Raw genomic sequence first — 12659 nt, forward strand, 5'->3', positions numbered from 1 at the left:
TCTTTATCATAAGATATAAACTGAAGTACTTTTATCAGGATCACATATATAGATCTATTCCTTTATTTTTAATTATCTGTAGAAAGGAATCTTTAAAATGACAAGGACCATTGTTGGAGGCTGGGCAGAATTTCTTCTGTCCCTAGCAACCTAACAGGCTCTTAAGGGTTCTGTAAGTCTCAGGGTTTTCCTGGGTACATGCACTATTAACTTCACGTTTACAGGGTTCACACCTGGAAAGTTCCCAAGACTGAGTGCTTCGAGGTATATCAGGGGACAGAGGGATCAGCCTGGAATTTTACAGCTACTGAGCGCAGCAGAAATGGCTGAAAAGCCATGTTTGAGGATAAAAGAATATTCTCACAAGTGGACCTGGGCCGTCATAAGATACTGGGGTGTCGATATTGGCAAAGCTACTATCTCAGATCTCTGAGATAGTACCAGGTGTCTATAAAACCAGGACAGTAGGAAAAAAACTACAACTTACTCATCAATATTCTTGTTTTAGAATAACTTTAGTTTATAGGGAACCCCTAACCTCAATTTAACCTTTATAGCCTTCAGAAGATTTTAGACATTGTTGTTGTTTTTGAGAGAAGTGGGAAAAGAGATGCCCAAAAAGGTGGTTTCAACCCACCCCGTGTTTTCCTTACACCCTGTTCTGCTCACAGCAAAGACCAGAGCTGCCCTTCTGATACCTTGCTTATTTCAATATATTAACTCTATCCACCTGTTTGGTGGAACTCGCCCTTCACCTCCAGGGTCCCCCAGTTTAAAGATTTTGTACCATACTGTCTGTCATAACTGATTTTGTTACTGCAGCTCACTCTTTCAATTATAAGCCAGGTTCTATTTGGGGAGAACAGCTATATAGACAAGGAGTAGACTTTTTAATTGAATGCATTTCTATATATTTTAGTTATGCAAAATATCGCCACAAGACATCTTGGATTCAGATTGCCACCTACTTCTTACTATGCCAGTGCCTTCCTCCGGGTGAAGAGAGAAGAGATGCAGACAATACCACACACTATCTTTAAGCCCATTAGAAATGATGATAAACTATACATAGTCATTTTTTCTTTGCTATTATTTTATAAAATTCTTTTACTTTATACCAAATTTGGAGAAAATGCAATTGCAGGTGAGAAATGATAATTATATGAACAGATAACCTAGAATAGTATCAGTTGCCAGGATCTTTAAAAGTTGTTTTTTTTTTTTTTTTCTGAATATACCCCAGATCTTGGTCAGTTCTGATACATAGAATTTGCATTATAAAATAGTATACCAATGTTTTAAGTTAAAATTAAGCTTTAGAAATCCTAGTGCAAACCTTTGGTAACTGGTGACTGGCCACAGGGCACATCCATTGTCAAAAGCATGCTCTTGAGTGACGCAGATTCTTACCCCTCCAGGCAGTTCCGGTTATTGTGACATACTTTCTCACTTAGCGCCAAACAACCTCTCTTTAATTGCCATCTACTAGTATTGTTTTGACTTTTGTAGCAGCTCAAAAAAGGCTATACCCCCTACTCCATACAGAGCTCTTTAATTAGAGGGATTGTGTTCTGTCTTTCCCAGTGAGACACACTCACTTAAAATAATTTTTTTTCCCGTGGGCCTCCTAAGGGTCTGGGTTGACATTCTCTGGACAAAGTATGCATTATTAATATAATTTTTAGAAGGTTGAGGCAATGCCATGACATTATAGACCAATTGTGGCTTGACCCTGATAAGACGAGGTAGGCCAGGTAGCCCTCGGACACTATGTATCTGTAATAGGGTTTAGGGAGAATTCGCTTTTCCAAGAAACTATAGGACATTTCTGGTTATTGATCCAGAAATGGAAGATGTTTTTTCCATGAAGTCAAGTCAGATCTATGAGTCTGAAGCCCTTTCTCCGTCCCCTCTTTCTTCCTCTCTTTCTCCTTCCATCCCTCCCTCTCTCCGTGTCTTCCTCCTTACCTGCTATTCCATAGACAAATATTTCTTGGGCATTTATATGCCAGGCACTGTTCTAGGTTTTAGGGATACAGTGCAGAACAGTATTCCAGTTATCATAGTATGGAAGGTGGTGGTGGAGACAGTTGCAAGTTGTTTTTTTTTTAATTTTTATATATCAGGCAGTGATAAATATTATGATAAGTACATAGAAGAATAAAGCAGAATGAGCTGATAGAGAGTGATGGTGGATTAGGAGTGGTCTTAACTGTAGAGACAAAGCCAGGACAGAGGATGTGGTGCTAGGGGTGTGAGTGTGCAGCCAGGGATGGCTTATCAGGGTAACTGAGGAAATATTATGGGAGATGAAGGAGGGAACCATGCTGAGAACTGCGGGAAGAGCACTCCAGGCAGATGGCACAGCAAGTGCAAGGGCCCAGAGGCAGGAAGGTTCACGTTACAGAAGGAGGTCATGTGGGCCAGAACTGAATGAGTGCAGGAAAGAGCCCTGGTCAGAGAGGTTGAGGCAGGAGGGGGTCTAGAGGGATGTGGTAGCTGTCATATCTGTGTCATTTGTTTTCATCTAGTCAGCGAAGTTAATCTTTTATTTTACTATTATTGTTGTTGTTGTTGTTAAGTGGTTCCAGCTTCTGACAGGAAAAGAGAGAGAAAACAAGATAAGAAGAGTGTTTGGGTCCTGAGTGCTAGAATATGAGAAGTTTAGCCAGGTCTAGAATTCGTGGGTGCTGTCTTTGTCGCTTAAAATGCTGTAGATATGTTTCATTATATTCTAATTTTTATACAGCAGTTTTAGTCTTATGAAATATGTCCTGAGGAAAAACACTGATTCAAGGCTACTTGGTCAAAGGACACAAATATTTTATGACAATTAATATACATTGTTAAGTTGGTTTATCAAATTATTGTTCCAACTTAAGGTTTCATTTTAACCCAATTTGATTAGCAATTATATCTCTTCTTGTGTAAATGGCATGCCATTATTTTAATATTTTTTTAAAGCAAATAAACATATTGCCATATGTTAACTATGTTTCTTTTTGTGTGAATTGCATCTCTATGTCTTTTGCGTGTGATACATTCAGAAGAACTTCTCTGGTATAGTGTAAATCACACTTAGATTTGAATTTCTACTTTGCCACTCTTCATCTGGGTGACCTTTTAAAAAAATAACTTTTAAAAGGCTCAAATGTAAAATGGGGACAAAATCTACCAAACCTAAGGTGTGCAATAGGATGAAAATTTATATTCTTATATTCATTTCTAGAACACCAAAAATAAACTTTTTAAAAGCAGAGGGAATTAATGAAAAGAAATTAATGGCCCACAATTTAAAATACAGGCTTGATTAATAATGGAAAAGATATTTTCTTAAATAGATCAATAAAATAGGCTGTGTTTGGCAATCTATTCAAGAAATAAGAAAATAACAAATATTAAGGAATGCGAAAGGAAAGATAACTATAGTACAGGCAACAGGGTGATTATTACTAATTTAATAAGGAATAGTAGATACTAATGCATTTGAAAAATTAGATGTAATGGGAAATTTTAAGGAAATTATAAATTATTAAAATTGATTGAAAAAGAGTTAAGAAACCTAAATATATTGTTAACCAACGAAAAAAAACTGAAAAGTTATTAAAAGACCCCCCTAAAATGGCACGATACCCAAAAGCTCTTACTGGATAATTCCACCAAACATAAAAAAGGAGAAAATTCCTACATAATATAAAGTATGTATTTCCAAAGCTAAGAAAATAACTTATCTCACTCAAGACCGAATTTTATTCCTAAAACAAAAATTAGAGCATTATACAAAATAGAAAAAGTATTGACCAGTTTTACTAGTGCAAACGTAAGTGCAGAAATCTTAATAAATTCGGCAGGACTTTCATTGCCGAGGGTGGTGGCAGGTAGAGGCTAGTGCGGTCATCCTGGTGAGAGATGAAGATGGCTTGTCCCCGGCTGATGAGGATGGAGGTGGGGAGAAGTGTTTGGATTTGGTAGACTGAATTCTACGTATATTTGGAAAGTAGAGTGAACAAGAACTGCCGATTAATCAGACGTCTGGTATAAAAAGAGACAAAAAAGAGCAATGATCGCATCGAGGTTTTGCCTGAGCAGATGGAAGGGTGAGTTGCTATTACTTAGATGGGAGTGTTTGCCAGAGGGGCAGGTCAAGGTGTGTGTGGAGGAGGGGGAAACAGAGACCACTACTGGGTGCTTAGTCTTAGATGTGCTAAGTCTGAGATACTCGTAGATTTCTAAATAGAGATGTTAAGTAGTTGGCTGGATATTTAAGTCTGGAGTATAGGGAAATGATCTGGATTAGAGATAGAACTCTGAGAAGTCTTAGTAATATGGGCGAGTTGAGAATCATCAGCATGTAGGGTGGTATGTGGAGTGGTGAGGCTAGATGAGATCACCTAGGAAGTGCTTGTGGTTTGAGAAGAGGATAAAAACCAAAGGCCAGCCCCGGCACAGAACATTTAGAAGCCTGGGATGGGAGGAGGACCTACAGAGACTGAAGAGAGGTGTCCAAGGGGCAAGAGGAGGACCAGGGGTGTGTGCATCCTGGCAAGGAGGAGAAATTATGTCAAGACAGAGAGAATGATCACCGGTGTGTTAAATGCTGCCTGTATTTCAAGGGTAATGAAGCCTGAGAGTTGACAACTGGATTTGGCAAAGTGGAGTCATTGGTGACTTAAGTAAGAGCTGTTTCACTGGACATATTAGGTTGAGTTTGAGAGAGAGAGAGAGGGAGAGAGAGAGAGAGAGAGAGAGAGAGAGAGAGAGAGAGAGAGAGAGAGAGAGGAGAGGGAGAAGGAGAGGGAGGGAGAGGGAGAGGAAGAAGAGAAATTGTAGGCAGCAAATACAGACAATTGTTTTACGGAGTCTTGCCTTAAAAGAGAGAAGAGAAATAGGGTGGTAGCTAAATAGGGAGCTGAGATATTTCTCTTGAGATATAATTGACACATAATCTTTCGTTAGTTTCAGGTATACAACATAATGATTCAATATATGTGCATAGTGTGAAATTATCCTCACAATAGGTCTAGTTAACATCCACCACCACACATAGTTATAAATGTCTTTTTCCTTGTGGTGAGAACTGTAAGATTTACTCCCTTTAGCAAGTTTCAAATATCCAATACAGTCTTATTAATTATAGTCACGATGCTGTGCACTATATCCCCAGAACTTACTTATTTTATAACTGAATGTTTGTATCTTTTGACCACTTTCCACTCTCCACCCCTGAGATATTTTCTTTTTAAAATGTTTGGTTTGTCTTTTTAAAAATGGGCTAAATGACAACAGAAATATACTAACGGAAATAATACAGTCGAGAGAGAAAGCGTGATGATCTGGGACAGGGGGCAAGTTGGCTGCCGCACAGCCCTTGAGTGCTCAAGGGGCCTCACCCACCTTCGGCAGCCTCCCCAGGACACATCAAGTCTTCTCCTTCGCAACTAATCCCATCTACTCACTTTCAATTTCTTTTTATACTATATCAGTCTTAAAAAGAATTTTTAATTGGTTATCAGAAAACAAATATGACCAAAGAAACAAAATAGGGGAAGAAACAGAAGAGGAGAAATAAAAATTGGAATAGTCAGTACTTTTCTATGAATAAGCAGGCTGTTAACTTCCAGTTACGTGAAACTGAACCAAAGTAGGTTGCTTCACTTGTGTAAAGTTGACCTTAAAAATAAAAGACAGTTATTTTACCAGCAAGGTATCTTTTTTTCAGGAGTAGCAGAGCATTGCAGTTTGGGATAAGAATGTTATAGCAAAGACTGTAAGCAAGTCCAGACAAGGAAGAGGAATGGCCTTTTACAGAGGAAAAGGGGAAGTTTGGAGGGGCTCTTAATAAGCAAGGAGTCCACTGGAGGAAACTGGGAGTTCAGAGTGTAGTGTCTTTTCATTGGCTGAGCTGTGACAGTCCCTTGTTGGCTGGGCTGTGCCTGGGCGGGGTGAAGATGTTCTTTTCTTCTACTGGGTAGTTAGGTAGTAAGCAGCCTTCTCCCAGTTGGAGATGCAAGGTAGTCTCTTCCTGTTTGGGGTCTGCATGAGAGTTCCCCCTTCTGCCCTTAACTGATTCCAATTTAAATAAGGTTTCCTTTATTTATTTTTACATGTCTTAGGGAAGGATACCAATCAATTATTCTTAAGGACAAAGTTTTTATTATCATTACTAAATTTCATAAAAGTACAAATCTGTTTATATAATCTTATATCCATCTTTAGTAAGTTTCAAAGACATACTATTAAAATGTGGTTCGCTGTTCAGTAAGTGAAGGTGATATACAAAGAGCGAGAGTAGGTAGACACATGGCAGAATTATCTGGAGTAATGTTTCATGTTACCTGTACCCCGCCGCCAGTTGATAATCACGGGGCTCATGTGCTGTGGCCCAAGGACAGAAGTTAGAATGTGTGGAGAAGCAGACAGAAAGCATGTCTTCTAAAATCTCCCTATATATAATTTACTTTAATCAGGATTTGGCTAAGAGGTGGGGTTTGGACAGTTGAATAGGATACTTAGAAACAAGGCCCTCGAGGACAGGCAGGTCACCGTCCCATCGATTATCAGCATATCTGTAGGACGGAGAAGCCAGAGCGGGCAGAGATGTAGCGTTCCTATCAGGTAAAGTGAAATTCTGGCATTTTGAATTTTAAATATCAAAGAGCGCAACAAGTATTTCTCACCCTGATGGAAAATCACCCACTTTCCTGAGGAATACTGGCTGGAAGCCTGCAAGCAGGGTCTGTGTTTTCCATATCACACAGGTCAAAATAGCTTCAGGCACTCCAACTTGAGTTTTGTGGAAACCCAAAAGAAAATGTCTCATAAAGCATGGCATTGTTTGTTTTAGCTAAATTTCATTTCACAGGCTTTGCCGCTAGTTATTAACTATAGCCATAGAAACCCGTGTGGAGTATCAGTTCTAAGCACCTCGGTTTCCTGAGAGAACTAGTTGCAAAATATTTCCCTATGTAACTGAATGCATCCATCTGCTCTACGAAAATATTTCATTCTATTTACATACTGGAAAACGGTGGTCAAAGATAGTGATTTTTGTTTGCTTGTACTAAGGATGAAACCCATAATCTTAACAATAAATTAAACATACCAATCATCTGTCTATTAAAGTTTGTTCCTGATCAATGATAATAAAATGATATGAGTGATGTATAGAAGAATACAGATCCTATTAATCATGACGGTGGTGATTAAAAACAATATCAAACCATTATGATAATTCCTTTAAAAAATGGGAACTGAACACATTCTTCTTTCACAAGATTTTAAATTATTACCTGTTTTTTAAGACCCTTCTTGGCAACCACAACTTTATTTTAGAATATAGATGCTGAAAAGTGTTAACAATGGAGAAACAGTATTAAGCTGTTTGGTCTTAGTAGAGTTTGGTCTTGGCCACAGAACCAAAGGCTAATTAAAGGCCATTGTTTTGTGCACATTTCCTTATTGAATGAAAAACGAAAATAGTAATGATCCAGCCAAAGAGTAGTTGTGCATAAAATCCAGTTTTTCCTAGATCGCAGTTTATTACATTAAAGGTGGCAACAAAGTCATAAATATGTCTCATTTTTGCCATAGATATTATCACAAGCTGATATTTTCTTGTTTATCACTTTCTCCTCACTGGGATTTAAATTCCGTGAGCGTTAGAGCCTTATCTGATACTTACAATAGTGCTTGACACGTTGGTGAATAAATATTTGTTTAAAAAGACTTATTGACTTACTGACATTCAGAAGTATACCTACTAGGTAAAGCCCTTAGATACATCTTTTGTTTCTCTAACCTTCTCTTTATTCATCTTCTCCTGATAACTTAATTTGTTTTCTATTAGCAGTCTTAAGTGATTTGAATCTATTTTACTTGAGTGATTTGAAACTATTTTATCTTGAGTGATTTGAAACTATTTTATCTCCTGGAGTCATTCTTCCTAAATTAAATTTTTATTATGAAAAGCCCTTTCATCTCATGGACCTTTTTGCCCTAAATTAAATTAGTTAATAATAGTCCTTTGAAAACTTAAGTGTTCTTTAGGAATATTAGTTTTTATTATTTCTGTCCTTGGGTTGAGCTGATGATGTGTTTTCAAAAGAATGCCTCACTCATTTATAGACTCTCAGCCTGCTTGCTTTCGCCGCTTTTAACGTGAATTTACTGTCTTTCGTAAGTGTAAGCTGTGATCATTCTGTCCTCATGTCCTGCTCGTTGCTCTCCTGCTTTCCTCCTGTTTTCTCCATCCTTTGCAACTTTTCGTAAGATGCTTCCTCTGAACTAGCGCCACGTGTAGCCTTCCCTCTGCACTCAGTTATGTGGCAGGACAAGCGAGGCAGCTTCCTCTTAGTGTTAGGATGGGCTCAGGATGAATATCTACTAATCCCTTGCTTGCTGTTGAGGACTTTTAAAATAAGCATTTGCAAAAGGGTCAGTAGCACCCTCTTTCCTAGCCCTGTTCTCTTTTTCTCCCACGATGCCTTTGAGGCCACAGGTTTTCTCAACTGTTCATTGCGATTGCTCATCCTTAGAGTAGTCAGAATTCTTCTGCCTATGGTGTTTGTGTGAAGTAAATGACCTATATTTATAACTTATTTTCCTCTAAAATACTCAAATCATTTTGATAACTTGATCTTTAATATATAACATTGAAAAATGTTTGCCACTTTCTTGTCAAGTTAAACATGCATTTACTTTTTGACCCAGGAATATCCCTGTCATGTATTTGCCTAGTATAATTTTGTTTCTGTTTCTTTCTGCAAATTAAGTATTACTTTTTAAAAAATTTATTTTTTATTGAAGTATAGTTGCTATGCAATATTATATAAGTTACAGGTATACAGTTTAGTGATTAACAATTTTTAAAGGTGATACTTCATTTATAGTTATTATAAAATATTGGCTATATTCTCCATGTTGTACAACATATTCTTGTAGCCTATTTTATATGTAATATAATAGCTTGTACCTCTTAATCCTCTACCCCTGTATTGCCCTTCCCCACTTCCCTCTCCCCACTGGTGACCATTAATTTGTACTCTATATCTGTGAGTCTGCTTCTTTTTCATTTTATTCACTAGTTGTATCTTTTATATTCCACATATGATATCATACAGTATTTGTCTTTCTATTTCTTATTTCACTTAACATAATGCTCTCCAAGTCCATCCATGTTGCTGCAAATTGGAAAATTCACTTCTTTTTTACCGCTGAGTAGTACTCCATTGTATATATATAACACATCTTCTTTGTCCATTCATCTGTTGATGGACACTTAGGTTGCTTCGATATCTTGGCAATTGTAAATAATGCTGCTATGAACACTGGAGTACATGTATCTTTTTGAATTAGTGTTTTTGGGTTTTTTTGGATATATACCCAGGGATGGAATTGCTGAGTCATAAGGTAGTTTTATTTTTAGTTTTTTGAGAAACCTCCATACTGTTTTCCACAGTGGCTGCACCAATTTACATTCCCACCAGCAGTGCACAAGAGTTCGCTTTTCAACAACATGTGTTATTTGTGATTTTTGATGATAGCCATTCTGATAAGTGTGAGGTAATATCTCACTGTGGTTTTGATTTGCATTTTCCTGATGATTAGTGATGTTGAGCATCTTTTCATGTGCCTCTTGGCCATCTGCATTTCCTCTTTAGAAAAGTGTCTATTCACTTCTTCTGCCCAATTTTTAATCAGTTGTTTTTTTTCATGTTGAGTTGTATGAGCTGTTTATGTATGTTGGATGTTAACCCCTTATCAGTCATATCATTTGAAAATATCTTCTCCCATTCAGTAAGTTGTCTTTTTGTTCTGTCAATGATATCCTTTGCTGTGCGAAGGCTTTTAAGTTTAATTAGGTCCCATTTATTTATTTTTGCCTTTGTTTCCTTTGCTCTAAGAGATCCAAAAAATATTGCTGTGATTTATGTAAGAGTGTTCTGCCTATGTTTTCCTCTAGGTGTTTTCTGGTATCTGGTCTTACATTTAGGTCTTTAATCCATTTTGAGTTTATTTTTGTGTATAGTGTTAGAGAATGTTCTGATTTCATCCTTTTACATGTAGCTGTCCAGTTTTCCCGACACCACTTACTGAAGAGACTGTCTTTGCTCCATTGTATATTCTTGCCTCCTTTGTCATAGATTAATTACCCATATAAGTGTGGGTTCATTTCTGGGCTCTCTATTCTGTTTCATTGATCTTTGTGTCTGTTTTTGTGCCAGTATCATACTGTTTTGATTACTGTGGCTTTGTAGTATAGTCTGAAGTGGGGAAACATTACTCCTCCAGCCCTGTTCTTTTTCTCAAGATTGTTTTGTCTATTCGAGGTCTTTTGTGTTTCCATACAAATTTTTAAACTATTTGTTCTAGTTCTGTGAAAAATGCCATTGGTATTTTGATAGGGATTGCACTGAATCTGTAGATTGCCTTGGGACGTATGTCATTTTAACATTATTGATTCTTCCAATCCAAGAACACTGTTTATCTTTCCAAATGTCTGTGTCTTCTTAAATTTCTTTCGTCAGTGTCTTATAGTTTTCCAAGTACAGGTCTTTTGCCTTCTTAGATAGGTTTATTCCTAGGTATTTTATTCTTTTTGATGTGGTGGTAAATGAGATTGTTTCCTTAATTTCTCTTTCTGATAGTTCATTGTTAGTGTATAGAAATGCAACAGATTTCTGTATGTTAATTTTGTATCCTGCAACTTTACCAAATTCATCGATGAGCTCTAGTACTTTTCTGATGGTGTCTTTAGGGTTCTCTATGTATAGTATCATGTCATCTGCAAACAGTGACAGTTTTACTTTTTCCTTTTCAATTTGTATTCCTTTTATTTCTTTTTCTTCTCTGACTGCTGTGGTTAGGACTTCCAAAAGCATGTTGAATAAAAGTGGCGAGAGTGGACATCCTTGTCTTGTTCCTGATCTTAGAGGAAATGCTTTCAGCTTTTCATCATTGAGTATGATGTTAGCTGTTGGTTTGTTACATGTGGCCTTTATTCTAATATAATTGAAAACCTGTGTTCACAAAATGACTTCTGCAAGAATGTTCATAACAGCTTTATTCCCAACATTCCAAAGCTGGAAACAAAAACATCCCAGATATCCAACAATAGTAGAACAGATAAACAATTTGTGGTATATTTATACCACAGATGCTACCAGAAATAGAAAGGAACAAGCTACCAGAACACACACCAACATGGATGAATATCAATAATACTATGTTGAACAAATAAAACAAGATTCAAAATAGTTCATGTTGTGTGATTCCATTTCCATAAAATTCTTAAAAAAGGCACCACTCTAGTGGGAAGATGGTTAATTAAGAAGGACCATGGGAGGGACTTTATAGAAAGATGAAATGTTCTATACCTTTATTATTATTGCTGAGATGTTTATTATTTATTTTAAAAATTACATTTATTTAAAAAATTATTTTCCTTTTCTTTTTTTGACAAATAATAATTGTATATGTCTAAAGTATACAGGGTGATGATTTGATATATGTTGTAACATGATTACCACAATAAAGTTAATTAATACAGTCATCACTCACATAATTACTTTTTTCTTTTTTTGTGTGTGGTGAGAATGCTGAAGATCTACTCTTAGCATATTTCAGATATGCAATACAGTATTCAGGTCTTACATTTAAGTCTTTATTTCTAGTTGATTTTTGTGTATGGCATATGATAAGGGTCCAATTTCATTCTCTTGTATGTGAATATCCAGTTTTCCCATCAACATTTATTGAAGTGACTGTCCTTTCAATGCTGTGTATTCTTGTTGCCCTTGTTAAAGAGTAGTTGACCTTATATGCATGGGTTTATTTCTGGGCTCTCTATTCTGTTCCATTTGGTAAGTGTCTGTTTTTATGACAGTACCATACTGTTTTGATTACTATAGCTTTATAATATAGTTTGAAACCAGGACGTGTGATGCTTCCACCTTTTTTCTTCTTTCTCAAGATTGCTTTTGCTATTCAGGGCCTCTTATGGTTCCATACAATCTCAGGATTGTTTATTCTATTTCTAGGAAAAATGCCACTGGAATTTTGATAAGGATTGCATTGAATCTGTAGATCACTTTGGATACCACTGACATTTTAACAATATTAATTCTTCAAATTCATGAGTATGGGTGTATCTTTTCATTTATTTGTGCTTTCTTGTATTTCATTCATCAATGTTTTATAATTTTTAGCATACAGATCTTTTACCACCTTGGTTAAATTTATTCTTAAGTATTTTATTCTTTTTCATGCTATTGTAAATGAGATTGTTATTTTAATTGCTTTTTCAGATAGTCTGTGAATAGAAATGCAACTAATTCCTGTATGGTGATTTTGTGTGTCTTATTTAGTGTATATGTTACAAGAATGTATCTGTTTGTCAAAACTTAATGAATTGTACATTTCATTTTTGTATATTTTAGTATTTCTTACATTTACCTAAAAATCTAAAACATATTGACAACTAGTTAGTAGGTTTGCTATTTTCAGTGACATGGCTTAACAATTCCGAAACTACTTCCGTATGTTCTAGGCTTGAGAAAATATGTAAATATGTTATAGTCATTGGCAGTAAGATATTTCATTGTTGGGTGAGGAATTACAGATATAGAAATGGGGAATATTAGAATGTGTACACTGTGGTG

The 12659-nt window shown here is 36.3% G+C and overlaps 1 protein-coding gene across 1 annotated transcript in view; it reads left to right on the forward strand.

The window, feature by feature from the left end:
- The window catches only part of PDE10A (phosphodiesterase 10A), a gene marked incomplete at its 5' end in the record, with an annotated part of 577771 nt that overhangs the window by 468973 nt on the left and 96139 nt on the right, over positions 1–12659 (forward strand). The window lies entirely within an intron of this gene.

This window comes from Leucopleurus acutus, assembly GCF_964270905.1.
Source record: "Leucopleurus acutus genome assembly, chromosome: 15".
NCBI classification, from domain to species: domain Eukaryota; kingdom Metazoa; phylum Chordata; class Mammalia; order Artiodactyla; family Delphinidae; genus Leucopleurus; species Leucopleurus acutus.